The following is a 21097-nucleotide window of genomic DNA, read 5'->3' as shown; positions in this document are numbered from 1 at the left end:
GCACAATTGACAGAAGAATTGAATCCTGAGGGGACATCAATGCCAGGCCAATGCACAGTCATCACTAATGAGGCCAGAGCAGCTGATTTTAAACACCCTCATTGTGCCAGACAGCTTCACACTCTTCAGGGGTCTCAAAGTGAAGAAAGTGCCAATTCAATTGTGATTTCATTCAGACAAACTACTGGGATATTTTGCTTCTTATCCAGGTGAATGGCTTTAGAAAATACACAGGTTTAGGCTAGGTTTGAATTACTTCATAAATAATTTCTTTTTAAAATTTAAGTCCAACAATTTACTGCATTTCCTTTCAGTTAGAGGCTTCTGGTTTATTTCAACCATCTGGTCAACTCTGTGTCCAGAAACTTAACCCCCCCACCCCAAGCCAGCCTCTATCAATGCATGCCTTGGGCACAAGACGGAGGCATCTTCCCTGTACCTGAGGAACCAACAAAGATATACCTGCCTGACTGTCATCCTGGCAAACAAGATAAGGCACTTTACAGTTTGTAGCTGTTAGAATCCATGGGTAGAATAAATCCACGAGAATTTCAAGCTCACACTCCTTTCTTGTCATTTACTAGAGAATCTACAGGTGGTAAACCTGGACCCCAGCTCCCTTTAGGCCTCCCTCCCACTTAAGAATGCATGTGCTGAGAAGTAATGAGGTGGCCCACAGGCAGAGAGGACAACAGCTGGCCAGGCCCAGACACAGGAGCGGGTGCCTCTAGGGCATTGCTTCTTAGCACCTTCGACTGGTTGCTGGCCTCCTGACAACAGGTGACTAGGTCACTTGGATACAGAGAACATTTTTAAATAGATGCCCTGGTGTCCATGGGCAGGGTGTACACACACTCTCATGAAGACTGCCCAACTGTAAAGTCATTCTGACCTCTGCTTACATTCTGAATGAATTACGTCTGTGAAAATATTTGTTATTTGAGAAATGTCAAGATACACTTCTCAACAACAGCAGTGTTCACTGGGAATCTGCCCTGAACTAAATTAATTTACTACAGCCTGGGCAGTGGCTGGATTGCTCACAAAGCAGCAGAGATCAAAATATCTGATAATTTTCCATCTACAATATCAAGGACTTTTAAAGCCACAAATAAAAGGCTCTACTCAACTCTGTTTTTACAGGCATATTTAACCAACCAACTTCCCAATCTGGAGAAAAAAATTCTAGAGATAAAATGACAAATTTTCTATGATGTAGATCACTCCATGGCTTAGTTTGTCCCCTGGGGCTGGTGACAACTGTGGGGTTTCCTGAACCACTGAGAACCATGAGCATGGCAGGTGGTGACAGTCATTGGGGAAGGCCACAGAACTCCATGTTGTTACGGATGCCATTCATGGGATGCACCAGAAAGGATGGGATGGTTAAGCTCTGCCATTCCCTGGGAATAGGAAGTAGTGTAAGCGTCCCTGCATGAAAGCCACCCATCCCAGGCTAATAATTGGGCTTTCTGAAAAGCAGATGAAAGGTCCCTGTAGCCAAGCGAGAGAGATTCAATCACAGGGAAAGACAGAGCCATGATGTGGGGCCGGGAGCAGAATGTGACAGCAGGACAGTAAACATGGGAGCTCAGAAGGAAGCGAGCACACACAGGGGAGCAAGAAGGGGGCTAGTGGAGAAGCGGGGAGCCTGCGGGACAGAGCCTGGGGTGCAGAATCAACGAGCAACACAGGAGAGAAGGCCAGAGGTTGGGAAGCTGTAGGGAAGGAGAGAAGCAGAAAAACACTGCGGTGAAGGAAAATATCTAAAACAAGTGGAAAATGAAGAAGCCACTGACTGAGGCTGGGGAAGCTGCTGGAGGCACAAGTCTGAGGTGAAAAGTCTCTAATGCGTTTCTTTAGGATGTATTCAGTGGGGAGGTAGAGCAGATCAAATACAAAGCTGGAGACAGGAGGGAGCAAGGGAGAGAGACTTGAGGACTCAGTCCTGGAACAATGTTCTAAAATCAGGACAAGAAGAAAACTGCAAGGAGGCCTAGCGGTAGGTGAGGGAGGAGAATGGAGAGAAGGTGGGGCCAGAAGAAGGTGCCTCAAGCTGGAGGGAGAGATCAACAGTGCCAAATGCTGACCGCAGTTCAGGGAAGATGAGGACTCAGACACAACAACTGGATCTGGCCACCAGGACGTCTCTGGCAGCTGAGATAAGAGGAGGTTCGCAGAGGGGTGAGGCCAGAGGAGTGATTCAGGAGAGAGATGAGGAGAGGGGCTGGCATAGCAGGAACACGCTCCTCTCCTGAGGAGGCCTGCTGGAAGGGGTGGAGGTAGCTCTGATTTATGCTTTTAAGGCTTTTTATCCACAAGTACACATCACGTGGCTGCTGCAAACTCCTTATCTACATAGTGTCTAGATAGACATGGTTTCTACCTTATTGTGGCCCTAGGGGCCATCCCAGGACAGACAAGTGCCCCTCCTGGAGGCAAGTGCCTCACTGCACATCATCTCCACTCTGGGCTCGGCCCATGCTGCTGCCTAGGTAGGTCTGTGAGAGAGGAGAGGAGAGGAGTGGGCAAGTCTTGGTTCAGGGTTAAGGGCACCAGACTAGGACTCTGTGGTCCAGGTTCAATCCTAGGCCTGTGGATGCCTTGGACCTTTGGGCTGTTACTTCTCGTTTTGCTCTTCAGAGAGCAAGAAGCTCCCATGAAAGGAGCTTCCCAGCAGACACTCGATGCTTGGTCCACTATTCCCACGGGATCTCCTTGTCTCCTTATCCTAACATCTCACAAGGGAGGCCACAGAATGGAGGCGACGATCCTTAGTTCAGGGTAGTCGTTCAACAGAACAAGGGACATCAGAGATTCATTACGAGGGTCATGTTCTCAACTTTTCTACCACCTCAAAACAACTACTGCAAAAAGCATCACTCCGTGGGAACACATACAAAAAAGCCAAACAAGCCAATCAGTGACTCTGAAAGAGCACTGCACAGTGGTCAAAGACTAAACCGCTCCAATTTCTTCTTCCTACTCTTGGCTCTCAGTTTTATTATGACTCAGTGTTCCCAAGCATGAAGCATGAAACAAGACCAACATTTCCTTCATGGGAATGTTAAAAAAAATACAAATTATGTACATAAAAATGCTTTCTAAAATTATGTATAAAGACAACATATTTTTATTATTATCATGCAAGAGGATCACCCACATAGGAAAACCTCAGCTAGGTCTGAAATCGAAGTGCATGGTGATTTAATCATCATCCCACAGGGAACACGGGGGTGAGCTGTTTCTAGCACCACTCACAACAGAATGAGATACTTGCAAAATGGACACTTGTTAGAATTAAGTGTCCCGACTTATGGCAAAAAGAAAGTAGGATTAAAGCATACAGCAACCTAGAAATGTCAACTAGAGATGAGTATGTATTTTAACCCCTGTGAGAAGTCTCGCTCTATATCCACTGAAGCCCTAAGAAAATCATGCAGCTCAGACAATATCAGCTCAATGCTGTGGTTAGGCTTGACACTCCCTCTCCATTGTGATATTTTCATGGCAGCACAGCACAGGTACAATCTGCAACTGACCCTAGGTCTACTTGTCTGTATCCTCACCTCTTCTGCGTGTTCCTGCCTCTCCAGGCTGGGGGCCTAGGGGAGCTGACCAGGTTTCCTTTTCTGGTTTGGCTGCAAGAAGGCTCAGAGCTGAGCGTGTGTACTGTTTCTTGCACCACTGTCACAGTCTAATCTGTCTCTATTTTATGATCCTATCCTTGTTATTTTTTCTTTTACCTCAATTTGAATGTACACTATCTTGTTGGACCTGAAGTCCTTTTTTTGGTTTGTTTTTTGCTAAAAGACAGGGTATAAATTCATAAAACATGCAGTACCCTCCTTTTCATCATCTCTTCTCACTCTGACCATTTTTGCCTTGACTGTATGTGTGAAGGTTGCCTGGACCAACACAAACTCTTCTGTGCCATCCATTGTGGAAGATGAGCCAATGGAATCAGTGGTGAAACCCAGACATTCTCCTTTTAAAGTCAACACTTTTCTGTCCCGGGGAGTTGTAAACAGCCCAGTATGATGGCAACATTGCTGGCTGCCCAGGCTCACCCCAGTCCACCCTGGAACAAACAAGCCAGGCTCAGCCAAGGCCTCCTCCTCTCCTAAAGAAATGCCCACCATTGGTCAAGATGAGCAACCACCCCTTGGATCTCTGCCCTGATGAGCGAGGCCCACAAGGTGCTCCAACCCCACCCCTGCCTTACCAGCTGCCACCCTGAGCTGGTTACTTAACTGCAATCTGCCTCGGTGTCCTCCTCTATAAAATGGGAGATAATAATAGATAAGGTTGCTGGAGAATTAAATAAGTTAATACACATCAAAGGCACACAGGAAGTGCCAAGTCAGCATTTGTTAGTATTAGTTATGCGGGTTGGATAAACACTGGAGCTGCTTATGGTATTCAGTCACCACCCGAGCTGCAAAATTCATTTTATTGTTTATTTTGCATCTATTTTATAGCAGACACTATTACAGGTATTAGGGAGCAAAGACAGACAAGATTCCTGTCTAGATGGATCTATCCTTCTAGTAACCATATTCACTATACGGTTCCTGTATTCATCCTTATTCAAGTCATACATGTTTTTTCTAGATGCAGAACTATCTAAGGATAAGCCATGAAGCTGAGTGTATTTGTGGAGTAGGTAACTCCTAGCACCTAGGCTGTTCTCTCACAGGTGAGTCAGAGTCCCTCAACTCAAGAGTCCAAATGAAAAAAATCACCCCTATGGGACAGGGCTGGCATCACAATAGGCCCCTAGGGCTTGTCAATGAACTCTGCTCTGGGGCAACCTATGGGAGGCGCCATTGTCTCTGCACATTCCCCTATAGAGCAGAGGTGTGCCACTCAGCTGGCAGGATCACAGGGCCAGGCCACCATGCCTCACTGGGACTCTGAATCTTCAAGACAGTAGAGCTGCCCACCATGCCTGTCCTTTCCCTTCAGCCACTGACTCTATTCTGACCCACTGGAAGATCACTACAATCAATTACCAGGGCTGTACCCACCCGCTTCTTCACACCTGTTCCCCTCTCAGCAGGCAAAGTACAGCCCTGTTTGATAACAGCATGTATCACATAACTGAATGTCAGCATAAAATGTGGGCCCATATAAAAGCTATCATTCATCTGTGTTTATATCCCAATCCCCTGTGAACAATTCTGCTCTCTCAAAGAAATGCGCAGAAAGGAGCTTCCCCTTCTCTCCACTCCTTACCTGCTCCTCTGCAAGGGACAAAGAGGAATAGCTCATCTGACAAGAATGAACCCATCATGACTGGGGCACGGCTACCCAGAGGTGCCTCAAAATCAAAAGCCAGGGTCTTGGCCTCTGCCTTGCTTTCCTCGGCTAACTGTGCTCAGGTACCTTGGGGCTCACCTTGAACACTCAGACTCCATATACTGAACCCACCAGGCACACACAGGTGCCTATATGTCACCATTTAGGAAGGTAAGTCACACCAACCAGTCACTGGGTGCCAGGTGTCTTTAATTCAAGGAGGACCTAGGAAGAAAGAAGTTAGAATTTCCCATTTTGGTCTTATCTCTAGTCTAGCTTTATCAGGGAGCCACGGGCCTTCCTTAATAATCTTGTCTCCCCACTGGGCCCCTTACATCTCTTCCCAACCAGTGAAAACCCAGAGGTCAGAGTCTGAGTGGAGAGGCTCCCCTAGTCCCCACATCCACAATTTGTGAGAGCTCCAGCTAACAATAAGCTCGGGGAAACACTAAGTGAACACAGCTGACACAATTTTTCCATGTGGCTAACAGCCCACTTAGAAAGAGACCAGGATGATCATGCTCCCGTTTGCAACCAGAGCGGGGAGACTAGAAAACCAGAGAAAACATTCACATAAGAATCTCGCTTCAGTTTTCCTTCAGGGAGCTATAGGAGACCAGGAATATTGTTTGACTTTGAAGACTTCAACTAGAAATAACCATCATTAAAGGGTCAAGTGGTAAAGGAGCATAGGAGAAATGACTAACCATCCACACAGACATGAACTTAGCAGCAGGCCAGGCAAGTCAATAAAAATTTGAGCCAAGTGGTTGGCACCCAGGGCTGCTTTGCAACCCCCATATATGCCCCTTAACCCACTGTGTTAAGCTCCCACTGTGTATTCTTGCCTGTCCCCAGTACACCAGCAGTAAGATATATATATATATATATATCCACACACACACACACACACACACACACACACAACAGTATCAGGAATACATTTGTCATGAGAGGTCCATTTCCCCTACTGTCCTCTGAGAGGAAGAACTTTCTCATTATAGCCACCTTTCATTCTCGAGGCCCTAGCACAGTGTCCACCACACAGTGGATGCTTAATAAATGTTTGTGGAATTAATGTGTACTCCACGGAAAGATTTAAACAGATTTTTTTCTAAATTAGTCATTAGGAATTATTCACGCTAACATCATGACTGAAGGACAAACAGGAAGCAAACACCCAGCAGACACTACTATTTCTACCCATTAACAGCCTGTTCCACAGACCACAGAAGCTTACCCTCATGGCTTACAAGATGAAGCTCTCCAGCTTGGCAAACAAGAAACTCAAAAAAGAATGAAGGCCACATCAGTCAGGAATACTTGGAAGCTCCCCGAGGGCAGGGACCATGAGTATTGCTCGACATAAAGTACCTGCCACAGAGAAGGGCTCAATGTGTATTTATTCAACTAATGCATGGATGGAGGGGTAAGGCAGCAGTTTTACCTCCACCAAGAGAGCCAAAGAGAGTACCCGCAAGATGGAATACAGAATGATGAGAAAAGATCTTTGATATTGTTTTCTATTTTCAGATGAAGAAACTAAAATTTTGAGATCAAGAGACCTTCCCAAGGTCACACTGCTAGAAAACCACAACCAGACCTTCTCACGTTTCCACAACGAACAGAGACGGCTATGCACGAGGTACGATTAGAGCCTTCCAAGGATCCCCCCAACTTACCCTCCCACCCCCAGTCAGCTCCTGGCACTGGCACCTGAAATTCCATCAAGTATATTGTTGGTCATAAAGATTTGTTCCCAATTAAATCTCACTGTGAAAGTGGATATTTGCATTTACCACTTATTACTGTCTTAGAATGTTGTTTCAGAACCGTCCAGACAAATTAGCCGAGAGCTACCCTTTATTAAAGATGATCCCTAATTACCAGGAAATTCTAAGAAGGGAGAAGTAGTGTATTGCAGACGAGTCCAGAACTCTGGCACTGCTGGTAAGGGCAGTGAGCAGGGAAGCACAGGAAGACGACCAGCTTGAAAGAAGGGGAGCAGACACGTGTTTTCATAGCATTATCATTTTGCTTAGAGCTGATTTTTAATGCACAGAACATTTTTGAAATACATGGGCAATAAGGGTCAAACTACTTAGCCCAAGGATCAGGGCCCCCATCCACCCACTTCCCATCTCCCACTCCCAGAACTCTCTATCTTAAGGAAACTGATGCGTATTCAATCCCCACAAAACTGCCTCAATTATTTTAGCCTGTGTGTCCTGCCTCTATCTGAAACGCACTCCCTGCTCTTCAGTTCTTCGTGGTTGCTCACCCTTCAAGCCCAGCATGGAGCTTTGCTTCTATAAACTAGTCTTTCCAAACCATCCCAGCCAGCAGGATCCTCCCCTCCCCCAAGCTCTCTGAGCACTCATCTGGGACCCTCCTCCAGCACCAGCCCTCTGGGGCAGAAGTCCCCACTGAAACAAAGGAGAGGCTATACCTAACGTTCATGTGGCACTGGAGAGTTCCACGGCACTTGCAGACCACTAAGAAGGCTGTCGGCCTTCCAAAAATCTCACCGTTCACCTACGGTTGCCAAGACAGCTGAACATATGATCCATATGTCTTAGTCCTCTTGGAGTCTACCTTTCAGTCCTGCTATTTTCTTCCTCTTACAAGTGAAAGAAAGAAGCTTCCAAATTAAACTCTGATATTGAATTCTTTTATACTCGAACTCATTCAAATGATTTGAGGCTGTTTACAAAAATAGATGCGATATAAATTAAAAGGTCAGGTCCAAGAAAAAAGCAGAAGAAAAATAAAAGTGAAGGTCAAGATCAGGAGAACTGTGAATTATTTACCATTCGTTTGAATAACTCGGAATAAATCCCATTATTTGTTTTTTCTGGCCTTTGGTGACAAGCCTGTAAAATCCAGGAAAGCAGATTCTCTAGGCTACTGCTGACACTGATAAACACAAGCTTTGTCACTAAGGCACACACCATCGGGATGGGTACAGATAGACTAGCTTTCACTTGGAAAAAATAGAGGGCTTTGTTCTACAATGATCTGGAAAAAAATAATTCAATGTGTTCCAGATTGAACCTGGAAGAATGTGTGAAAAGAATGGCACACAAGTTCCTTCTCGGGTCACATTTCTCATGCTTGTGTTTAATTTAATGCTAAAACAGCATACATCTGAGTGAAGGAGATCTGCCAAAGCAGCATGGACTTAGATTGGGAAGTGACAACGCAGACCATCGTGTTTGGTTTTACTTAAGAAACTGAACAAATCTCCCACTTCCTAGCTCCATTCCCTTTCACTGACAGGGTCTTCACCCAGACCTCCGACCAGTGAATAAAAGGCTGCAAACTCACAACATCAGACATCACTCAAAAAAACCATAGTGCATCGTTTTGGCAAGGACAAATTCTGAGGAAAAAAAGAGAAAATTAAAAATGTATTCTTACTGCTTATCTATGTTAGTCCATTAACCACAAATCACAAGGGCACTTCTGTTACAGGCCAGACCTAAAAATCTGTCATTTATGTGGAGATCTAAAACAAACCAAGGAACCTGACCAAAATTTACATTTCTAGAGATTTCAAAGTCTGCCCATGTATTATCACAGCACCAATCCAGCATTCACACACCAGATTAGATTTTCCAAAGGTTCTTCATTTTCTGTGGCCACTTATTACAAGACCACCCTCATTTCATATCTAAAATTTGGAATGTTTCAGTTAAACTAAATATAGCTTGTGGTATCCCCAACCTCAGAATTAGATGTCATCAAGGCCAGCACTCCAGGGGATATGCAAATCTTGGTTGTAACCTTCCCATTCTCCTGAACGTGAGAATAATACATATATTTTTTAAATTTCTTAAATTAATGACACAGTAAGCATATAAGCGATTATGTGCCTGGCACTGATTCGAAGCCCTTTTTATAGGTCAAGTCACTGAATCTTCAACATAATCCCTGCTCAGGAGTTTAGACTTCACCCAGGCAAGGCACCCAGGACACAGTGGTTATGTGGCTTGACAGAGGCCACCGGGCTGGGAGCTCTGTCTCCTACTGTGTGCTGTTTGAAACAGGAAGAAATATGGAAAAGTAAATGTAGTGCTTGTGTCAGCACAGTAAAATGGGTGAAATATATATTAATAATGTCTCTTATGATTTAACTTCCACGTGTTGCATTAATACATGTCATACACTGTACTAAGCACTTTACTTAATGATTCTGTGTGAGAAAGGTCCTATTTACCCTGGATAATCAGGCTTAAGAGGTTATGTCTCCTAAGTACCACGGAAACACAGGAGGAAGGGGAGGTTTAAACCCAGGTCTGTCAAGAATCCAGACTTCCACGTCTGCCCCACCCACCCACCAAAGATAAGCAGCGCTAACTAACGTTTTGACACATGTCCTTCCAGTGTTTATGCATACATTTATGTAGTTGAGATGACACGCTCCAGCTAATTAGATATCCTCATATTTCCTCCATTCTAAGTACATAATAATCATTTCCCACAGGATTGCAAACTTTTTAGCAACATTGTTTTTAATAGCTATATAAAATTGCAATGCAAGGTGTCATAATTTAGCTGTATCTTTATTTTTGTGTATATCAGCTACTTGTAAGTTTTCACTACTATAAATAAGGCTGCAACAGTATTTTTTTTATGTAAAAACTCTTTTCTTCTTTATTTCAGATTTTCTTAAACTAGATTTTTTTTAGGGAATCATCAATATTTTTAAAGAGCAACCCAGAAGCTATTAAGACAACAAAAAATGAAATCTGAATGTACAGATATCAGCAGTTTGATTTATGGGTTAGCTAGATGAATATGCATTAACAACTGGGAAAGCCAATAATCAATCTAGATTTTATAGTTCAATCTACCCCACAGAACGATCTTGCTAGCAAGAGCTCAGGCTGCAAGGGACCATATCAAAAAACCGAGTTCACAGAGGCATGAACAGGGAAGAAAACATCTGGCATGGGCAATAAAACAGATTTACAGAAAAGAGGCAGGGATAAGATAGATGCATAACATAAATTTTAAAATAAATTGCAAACAGTGGAAATGACAGACCGGAGAAAAAAGGATTGGACTAGACCTTACTAAAGAAAATAGTGTGGACGTGCATGGTAAACATCAACGCTCTGCTTTCTGTAAGCCCCAGTTTCTAGAAGTGCCTAGCAGAACAAACCAGAATTACAAAAAGGATATTAACTAAATTGAAGTGCTCTGATGGAGTACCATTTTCCTATACTTAATAAAATAAAGCCAAATCAAAAGTCTTGCCAATTTCATCAGTGCGTTAGGGATAAGATTTACATTTCCAAACGACAAAACCAAATCAAATTTAAGTCTGTATATATAAATATTACTTTATCCAGAGCATAGGAAAGAAACAAACATGTCCCCATGGGAGATGACATGAAATGATGAACTCTCAACAGCATAATTGAGTATAGCATAGTATTTTAGAGGATTATTTTAAGATAGTGGCACATTTATTATCTGTCTCCACAACCTGACTTGCTCTTGGAAAATAATTTCAAAAACAAATATTAAGATGAAGCTGGAAAAATACCAGAAGAGGTGCAGAGACCAGTCGAGAGAGAGAGAGAGCCAAAGCATAATGATTCCTAAAGAAATGGCAGAACTGAAGAATTCTCTGACTTTGAAAGTGTGAGGGCCTCGCCTATAAGAATTGTGCCACAATATTCTGTCATCTGTCAAGGTTGGCTTGTAAAATTGATATTCGTCTTATTCTCTATCATAAAACCTATCGTGGTGTTATGGGTTGAATTGTGTCCTTCTAAAATTCATATGTTGAAGTCCTAACCCCTAGAACCTCAGAACGTGACCTTATTTGGAGATGGGGTATTTACAGATATAATCAAATTAAAGGAGGTCATTAGGGTGTACTCTAATCCAAAATGACTGGTGTCCTTATAAAAAGGGGAAATGTGAGCAGAGAAGCAATGTGAAGATGGCCATGTATAAGCCAAGAAGAGGGGCCTGGAAGAGATCCTTCTCTCATAGCCTTCAGAAGGATCCAACCCTGCCAAAACCTGGATCTCAGACTTCTAGCCTCCAGAACTGTGAGACGATGAATTTCTGTTGGTTAAGCCATCCAGTTTGTGGTACTTTGTTATGGCAGCCTTAACAAACTAATAAACTTAGGCCAATTATGGTTTAATTCAGATTTTAATTAGTACAGTTTTCCTAAATAGAGGAAATTAGTATGATTTCAACATGAATTGACTAACAGTAGAGTCAAATGTATGTAGTAATCTTTGGGGAAATCATATACACATTGTGTTTATGAATATGTAAATGTAGGTATAGAAGCAGATGTTGGTGTAGGCAAAGGCATAGCCACATGTGTACGGATATATTCCGCCCAAGTCACAAAGCTAGGAAGTGATCGAGGTGGGACTCTAACCTGGGTATATCTACCTCCAGGGTCCACGGCCTTGCTACAATACCACCCAACAAAACAAAATTGCAATGTGGAAAATACTTGTCATAGTAGGATGGTATGATTGAAGATATGTAGAATGTAGGGTTATTACGGGCAAACATGGAAGAGACTATGCAAGCATTTTATTGGAGTGGTAAAACTATATTTTTTGGGTTTATTTTTAGTTATAGTTTAGTTTATTATTTAGATACAGTGTACACTTTTTTTTCAGGAATTAAAATAAATGAATTCAAAAGACCTGAAGGTGAGACCTGAAACTATAAAACTCATAGAAGAAAATATAGGCAACACACTATTTGACATTGGTCATAAAGGAATCTTTTCGGATGACATACCTACCCAGACTAGGGAAACTAAAGAAAAAATAAACAAGTGGGACTTTATCAGATTAAAGAGCTTCTACAAGACAAACAAAACCAGAATCAAGATGAACAGACAACCCACCAGCTGGGAGAGAACATTTGCAAAACATACATCTGACAAGGGGTTGATCTCTGTAATATATAAAGAACTCACACAACTGAACAACAAAAAAAACAAACAACCCGATCAAAAAATGGGCAGAGGAAATGAACAGACACTTCTCCAAAGAAGATATACAGATGGCCAGTAGGCACATGAAAAGATGTTCAACATCATTAATCATCAGGGACAAAACAACACTAAGATATCACCTCATGCCCGTTAGAATGGCTATAATCACCAAGACAAAAAACAACAAATGTTGGAGAGAATGTGGAGAAACAGGAACCCTCATACACAGCTGGTGGGAATGCAAACTGGTGCAGCCTCTATGGAAAATGGTATGGAGCTTCCTCAAAGAATTAAAAGTAGAGATGCCCTATGATCCAGCCATCCCACTACTGGGAATCTATCCAACGAACGTGAAATCAACAATCCAAAGAGGCTTATGCACCCCTATGTTCATTGCAGCATTATTCACTATAGCCAAGAAGTGGAAGCAACCTAAGTGTCCCTCGACTGATGATCAGATCAAGAAAATGTGGTGTATATATATACAATGGAATACTACTGAGCCATAAAAAAAGACAAAATCGTCCCATTTACAACAACATGGATGGGCCTGGAGGGTATTATGTTAAGTGAAGTAAGCCAGAAAGAGAAAGACAAACACTGTATGATCTCACTCATATGTGGAATATAAACCAACACATGGACAGAGAAAACTGTATTGTGGTTACCAGGGGCAATGGGGGTGGGGGGTGGGCACAAGGAGTGAAGGGAGACATGTATATGGTGATGGACAAACAAAAATGTACAACCCAAAATTTCACAATGTTAAAAACTATTAAAACATCAATAAAAAATAAATAAATTCAACCTCAATACAAAACCACTTTCAATTACTCTAATTCTGATGAAACTGAATGGCTCTCTTCCTTCTAACATCATCCTCTCCATTGTATAAAGGGACAGGAAGCACCCAGGCCTTTTTATGCCAGGCGATTCCATAAAATATTCTATTCCTCCACTGAGTCATTTTCACAACCTTCTGTGGAATCTTCCCCCGCGTTCAACACAACTACCTTAAGTTGTAGACATAACTATCTAGGGCATAAGTGTCTCTTAGACACAGTGAGAATCAAGACTCAGATCCCAGGTCTACGGTGAAAGCAACAGAGGGGCTGACAATTGGTCATGCAGTAACTATTTACCAATCACTTATAATGTACAAGATACTGCGCTGAGTGCTTCAGGGGAATAAATGAGACGAAGTCAGACTAGTCCTGCCTTCAATGCACTTAAACTCTCTCACCGCACACATATGACCCCACCCAGAGAGAGGACATTCCTGGGAGGTAACCAACGAGTTCCAAAAAAAAGAGACACAATGACAAGAGGACCGGAACTATCCACAGGATGAAGAGATGACTTTAGGCTGAGTCACTTGGGAATAACGTAAGGCTGAGAGCAAAATATAAGGTCAGTCTTAAAAAACAGACAGGATTTGGGTAGATGGGGGAGAAGGGTAGCATTCAAGCCAGCCTCAGATGAAGTCACCCTTCCACCTTGGGGAAGTTCTACTCTTTGTTGAAGACTCAGTTTGTCACGTCCTCTACTCCTCTCTCAGATAGTATTCACCATCCAGGACTTGGTGATCACCATGACTCCAGGGCCTGGCATAGAGCCTGGCAAAGGAGTAGACGTTCCATAAAGACTGAACACTGAATGAGTAATTGTTTCTAAACCTGCTTTCCACATGTAACAGTGAGCTCCTTGAGGGTCAATGATCATTTCTTATTATCCTTAGTAATTGGCAGATTTTCAGCAACTCTTTGATGAACAGGTGGATGTAATTCCTCCATTTTATTATAGAGGAACAAGCAACAGAAAGAAATTGCAGCTCTGTTAAAAAATTAGGCCAGTTCCTTCAGATTGAGAAGATTTATAGTCAATACTGCTACCATCTATCAGCAAGTTTAAAGCCTATTCCTTCCACTGTCTAGACTATTTTTGAGACAAACCATGTTACAGAGAAAACAAATTTGGACTTGGAGTCAGAACACGTGGGTCTGAATGGCAGTGCCACCACTTAGGAGCTGTGTGACCTCTCAATTCCAGAGTTACACACACTCTCAGCCTCAGTTCACACAAAACTCAGTTAACATAACATACAGCAGAGACCTTATCATTGGAAAAGTCTAATCACACTGTTAGCTGCTACTACTATTAATACCTAATATGCTCTGTTTGGATTAAAACAAAAAATATGGACTTCTAAAAGGCATTTCTTCCTCCCAAAAAAAGACACAAAGACAGATAATTGTCAGTTTTTAGACTGGTTGAGGGGTTAGGAAAGGTAATGCCTCTTTACTAAGAACCAACTTAATATACCCTGCCTGAGCAAATCTTTTCTTTTTCTTGCCCAAAAGGTGATCAGTGGGATAATTTATAACTCAGGTTTTATCTGCAGAAAAACTTTAAACCAGGGAGGTGTTGTGGCTGCTCTAGTCCTAAAATCTTATATAGAACTGATTAAAAAAGAGAGACAGACAGACAGACAGACAACTGGGTTTCAGTCTTGACTCTGCTTCTCACTATGGCAGGAAGCCAACTACTTCAACTGAAACTGTGTACAAAATGCTTGTTTCTTAAAGAACGCATTCACCCATTCATTCATTCAGTTAACCACATACAGTCACTGAGTGCCATTTACTACCCCAGATGCTGCTCCTCATATGGAGAGGACCTCAACAAGCAATACAGAGTGATGAGTCTGGAGTAAAAGCCAACATCGCTCTGATCATGAAAGTCCTTCCAGCGTCTAAGTGATTCTAGGATGAGGTCGGGGCTCTAAGGGTTCAGGTGGCTGGGAGTCCTTGAGGCTCCCGAAGGGTTCCAAGATTAGTCTGAGTCCTTCAGGACCTTCTCAGGTAAGAACTAAGTCGGCGTGATTCAGTCAGAACAGGAATGGCCTCTGGCACAAGCAAGCAGGATGTGTTCAACCTTAGCACCACCCACACAGCAGCACTGACACTGTGCCCTCTGTTAATTATTTGTCTATAACAATTGACGGCCTAAAAACAACTGCTGGGGTTGTCTAGAAAATTCTGAGGATAAATTTAAATTTGTATCCAAGAAAGAAGGTGGAGCATAAGTAACTTCGAACCAGCACTCGTGGGGACTTCGTGACCTCTCTGTCTTAGTGGTGGTCCAGTGGCAGCACCCACTGTTATCCCTATGATCCACACACCATCATAGCTCCTGATGAAGCTGGAGTTGACAAGTTTCATCATCATTACCATTGTGTCTGTGTGTACGACTATATATAAAAAATATCTCACTATAAAACTATCAAACTTGAAAAGAAAGATGAATGATTTTTTGTGCTACAGAAGGCATTCTGACTTATATAAGAATTCACCGAGCAAGCCCTCTTAAGAATTCCTTTCTTGAGTTCCATTGTTTGTCTTCAAGCCCTCTGGGGACTGCTACATTTAACTCTGGGTCCCCCACTGAAGAAGGTCAATAGGGTACTGACATAAGGGTGCTCAGTTGGCTCCATTATTTCAGTGGATTTCAACTTACTCAGGATCGGTCTTAATTTTTTAAATTTCATGGCCCCATGTTTCAAAAAGATTTTATTTACCCCCAAACTGCATACATTTCTAATAATCAACTTTCCAGTTTCCAGTCACCAAAGACCTGTCCCTGATCAGAAGGTATAACCACTTTCTCCACACGAGCTGCAGGAACGCAAGCCAAGTAAAAAAGCATAGCTTTCGCTTTGCCTGCCTCTAGGATTTCTGAAACACAGAAAGCATGCTGAAGGACTTTCTAAGCAAGGAAGCATTGCTTTGCTTCCAAGCTCCTTGCTAAGACTCCCACCCTCCCCAAGAAAGGCAGGTGAGCACTCAGTGGGGCTGGGCTCTGGACAGCTCCAAGGGTCTCTATCCATCATCGTGGCTGTCAAGCCAGGAGCATGGGAGGCACCGAGTGAGGCAGGCAGGGCTGAAGCCAAGACTGGGAGGAAGGAGGCATAAAGGAAGCAATAGAGACCAGGTCCAGACAAGGATGGGAAGCTACATGGGAGGGAAGCTGTGGGACACATAGGAAACTGCAAGCCAAACTTGTCTATCCGGCTTTTGGGGAGCATTCAATTACATATCCATGTTTCCCCTGACTGCTACTATCCTGGGTGAAAAAAGGCTGGCTAAATATTTCAATGCTCCAGAAAAAAAACTATTATTATAATGAAAAATCCTTTCCTTTTTCTGAGTTTTCTTCTTTTCTATTTATCTTCTGAAAGACACGTATAAAATTTACTGAGAAAAAACATCTCTTCATTCTCTTTCTCCCCAGTGGCAAATCTCTCCATGAGCCAGTCTAAATGTCAAAAGAAAAAGGCATCTTCTCAGGAAAATATAAATATTTATAGACACCATCACCCCTGAAATGTTAAACAGAGCTATTTCTCCATTCTCTTCTTTATTGATTTAGTTATATGGTACATAATAATCAGAAAGCAAAAAAAGGTAACTGTTCAACTCAAGTCACCAGGTCACGCATCAAAGGAACATAGACCATCCCCCCCCAAAATATATATATATATTCATTAAATCTCTTTGTGATACATCCCCAGAGAGCAGTAACAGAAACAAGAAATCAATGTCAAAATAAACCCGGCCTCAGACCACTGGAGAGTGGCTGCTCAAGGGGCTCCTTCTTCTGTGATGAGAGCCTCTAGGTCTGTAGAATTCCTTTTCTGAGATATACACTCTTAGGGCTAAGTTTCACCAGTCCAACTGTGAGGTCAGTGGGAAACTGAGGAAATATAGCGTAATGATCATAAAAACAAAAGTCCCAGGGGGTCAAGTTGTCACTCAGCTCTAAAAATATTTGGGTGGCCCTTCTCAACTTTCCTGCCCTCTCTTAGACTTACAGGGACTTAGAAGTCATGCAGTCTAAAATTCAGGTCTCTTTTCTGGTACCTAAAGTCTGCCTCTACCTTCAAGGACTGTCGTCTTCCTAAGTGATAGCCAACCTGGGAATACGCAAGAACTGTGATTAGTCAGTGCCATATCTGCACGGCCCTTCCAACAGTTACGAAAGAGATCACGTTGTATTACCAACTAGCTCTATCAGCTTTATTAAAATTTTTTTGAAAATCATTTAATGTAATCCACCATATCAACTAAAAAAGAAAAATCACATAATCATATCAATAGATGCAGAAAAAGTATTTGACAAAATCTAAAATCCATTCATAGTAGAAACTCTCAGAAAACTAGAAATAGAGGGGAACTTCCTCAACTTGAAAAAGATTGTCTACAAAAAAACCTACAGCTAATATCAACTTAATGGTAAGAAACTGAAAGCTCTCCCACTAAGATCAGGTACAAGGCAAGGATGTCCCTTCTCACCACTCCTTTTCAACATCACACTAGAAGTCTTGTAAAGTAACGAGGCAAGAAAAGGAAATAAAAGGTATACAGATTGAGAAGGAAGACATAAAACTACCTTTGTTTGCAGATGATATGATCCTCTATGTAGAAAATAAAAAAAAAATAGGCAAAAAAACTTTTGAAACTAATAAGCGATTATAACAAGGTTGCAGGATACAAGGTTGATATATAAAATCAACTGCTTTCCTATATACCAACAATGAACAAGTGGAATTTGAAATTAAAAACAATACCATTTACATTAGCCCCCCCTAAAAATGAAATACTTAGGTATAAATCTAACAAAATATGTACAAGATCTATATGAGGAAAACTATAAAACTCTAACGAACAAAATCAAAGAAGAACTAAATAAATGGAGAAATATTCATGTTCATGGATAGGAAGACTCAATATTGTCAAGATGTCAGTTCTTCCCAACTTAATCTACAATTCAATGCAATCCCAATAAAAATCCCAGCAAGTTATTTTATGGATATCGACAAAGTGATTCTAAAGTTTATATGGAGTGGTAAAAAACTCAGAATAGCCAACACAATATTGAAGGAGAAGAACAAAGTTAGAAGATTGACACTACCTGATTTTAATACCTACTATAAAGCTACAGTTATCAAGACAGTGTGGTATTGGTGAAAGAACAATAAATAGATCAATGGAACAGCCAGAAATAGACCCCCATAGATATAATCAACTGATCTTTGACAAAATAGTAAAGGCAATACAATGAGGCAAAGACAGTCTCTTCCAGAAATGGTGCTGGAACAACCAGACAATCTCATGGAAAAAAATGAATCTAGACACAGACCATATACCCTTCACAAAAATTAACTCAAAATGGATCGTAGACCTAAATGTAAAACAAAACTATAAAACTCCTAGAATATAACATAGGAGAAAACCTAGATGACATTGGGTATGGTGATGACTTTTTAGATACAACACCAAAGACACTATCCATGAAAGAAATAATTGATAAGCTGAACTTCATTAAGACTAAAACTTCTGCTCTGCAAAGACAATGTGAAGAGAATGAGAAGACAAGCCACAGACTGGGAGAGAATATTTGCAAAAGACACATCTGATAAAGGACTATTATCCAAAATATACAAAGAACTCTTAAAATCTAGGAAGAAAATGAACAATCTGATTAAAAAATGGGCTAAAGACCTTAACAGACATGTCATCAAAGTAGATATACAGAGGCCGGCCCAGTGGCGTAGTGGTTAAGTTTACACACTCCGCTTTGGTGGCCCAGGGCTCATGGGTTCAGATCCCGGGCATGGACCTACACACTGTTCATCAGGCCATACTGTGGTGGCATCCCACATACAAAATAGAGGAAGAACTGGCACAGATATTAGCTCACTGACAATCTTCCTCAAGCAAAAAGAGGGAGATAGGCAAAGATGTTAGCTCAGGGCCAATCTTCCACACCAAAAAAAAAAAAAAACCAAGATATACAAATAGCAAATAAGGATATGTCATCAGGGAAATGTAAATTTAAATGAGATATATACCTATAAGAATGGCCAAAATCCAGACACTCACAACATCAAATCCTGGTGAGGATGTGTAGCAATGGGAACTCTCATATATTGCTGGTGGGAATGCAAAATGGTACAGCCACTGCAGAAGACAGTTTTCTTACAAAACTAAACATACTCCTACCATACAACCTAGCAATCAGGCTCCTTTGTATTTGCCCAAAGGCATCGAAAACTTATGTCCACACAAAAACACGCACGTGTATGTTTAGAGCAACTTTATTCATAATTGCCAAAACTTGGAAGCAACCAAGATGTCCCTTCAGTAGGTGAATGGATAAATTGCAGTATATCCAGACAATGGAATATTATTCAGCACCAAAAAAAATGAGCTATTAAGCCACAAAAAGACACGGAGGAACCTTTAATGCATATTATTAAGTGAAGGAAGTCAATCTGAGAAGGCTACATACTATATAATTCCAACTATAAGACACTCCCGAAAAGGCAAAACTATGGATATAATATAAAGATCAGTGGTTGTGGAGGTGGGGGAGGGAGATGAATAAGCAGAACACAGAATATTTTTAGGACAGTGAAACTACACTGTACAATACTATCAGGATGGATATTTGTCAGTATACATATGACCAAACCCATAGAATGTCAAGTACCAAGAGTAAACCCTTAGGTAAACTATGGATTTTGGGTGATTATAATGTGTCAATTTAGGTTCATCCTTCGTTAAAAAAAGTACCATTCTGATGAGTGACGTTGATAATGGGGGAGGCTATGCATGTGTGGGAGCAGAGGGCATATGGGATATCTTTGTACCTTCCTCTCAATTTTATTGCAAACCCAAAACTCATCAAAAAATAAAGTCCTTACATTTTTTTTTCACTTGAGACAAAATTCTCAATATTCTCTTCTCTTGGGTATATACCTAGGAGTGGAATTGCTGAGTCATATGGCAATTCTATGTTTAATCTTTTGAGGAACTGCCAGACTGTTTTTCCTAAGAGCTGCACCATTTACATTCCCACCACAGTGTATGAAGGTTCCAATTTCTCCACATTCTCCCCAACACTTGTTTTTGACTGTCTTTTTACTTATAGCCATCCTAGTAGGTGAAGCAATATGTTTTTTTTTCCCCCAAAGCCCCAGTAGATAGTTGTATGTCATAGCTGCACATCCTTCTAGTTGCTGTATGTGGGACGTGGCCTCAGCATGGCCGGAGAAGCGGTGCGTCGGTGCGTGCCCGGGATCCGAACCCGGGCCGCCAGCAGTGGAGCGCGCGCACTTAACCGCTAAGCCACCGGGCCGGCCCTGAAGTGATATCTTGTTGTGATTTTGATTTGCATCTCCCTCATGACTAATGATGTTGAGCATCTTTTCATGTGCTTATTGGCCATCTGTATACCTTCTTTGGAGAAGTATTTAATCAAATGCTTTGTCTTTATTTTAATTAGGTTATTTGCCTTTTTCTTGTTAGGTTGTGAGAGTTCTTTATATATTTTGGATACTAGCCACTTAACAGACATATGATTTACAAATAGTTTCTCCCATTCTGTAGGCTGTCTTTTCACTTTATAGTGTCCTTTTATGCCCAAATGTTTTCATTTTTATTAAAAGTCCAACTTATCTTTTTCTTTTATTGCTTGTGCTTTTGGTGTCATACTTTAAAAGCTATTTTCCAAACCAAGGTCATGATGATTTAAACCTATGTTTCCTTCTAAGAGTTTTATAGTTTTAGCTCTTATATTTTGATGTTTGATCCATTTTGTGTTAATTTTTTATATATGGTATGAGGTAAGGGTCCAAATTTATTCTTCTCTATCAGCTTTTAAAACTAAGAAATAGCTTTCTCCTTTCATCTAATGGTGGAGGTGGTGAGAAAGGCTAGAGAATTCCAAACCCAAGATTAATTTACAATC

General features: G+C 41.5%; 1 protein-coding gene across 5 annotated transcripts in view; it reads right to left on the bottom strand.

The window, feature by feature from the left end:
• Positions 1–21097, bottom strand: part of TLN2 (talin 2) — a 425009-nt gene that overhangs the window by 198145 nt on the left and 205767 nt on the right. The window contains exon 1 of one of the 5 annotated variants that reach the window (XM_014780789.2): positions 7751–7898. The exons of the other annotated variants lie outside the window; for them this stretch is intronic. The gene's annotated coding sequence lies outside the window, so the exon portion shown is untranslated. Of the gene's footprint in view, positions 1–7750; positions 7899–21097 lie in introns of those variants that run through there. 5 annotated transcript variants of the gene reach the window in all.

This window comes from Ceratotherium simum, chromosome 3, assembly GCF_057802395.1.
Source record: "Ceratotherium simum simum isolate JZ-2026a chromosome 3, ASM5780239v1, whole genome shotgun sequence".
In the NCBI taxonomy this organism is placed as follows: domain Eukaryota; kingdom Metazoa; phylum Chordata; class Mammalia; order Perissodactyla; family Rhinocerotidae; genus Ceratotherium; species Ceratotherium simum.
This window is presented reverse-complemented; position numbering and strand designations above follow the sequence as displayed.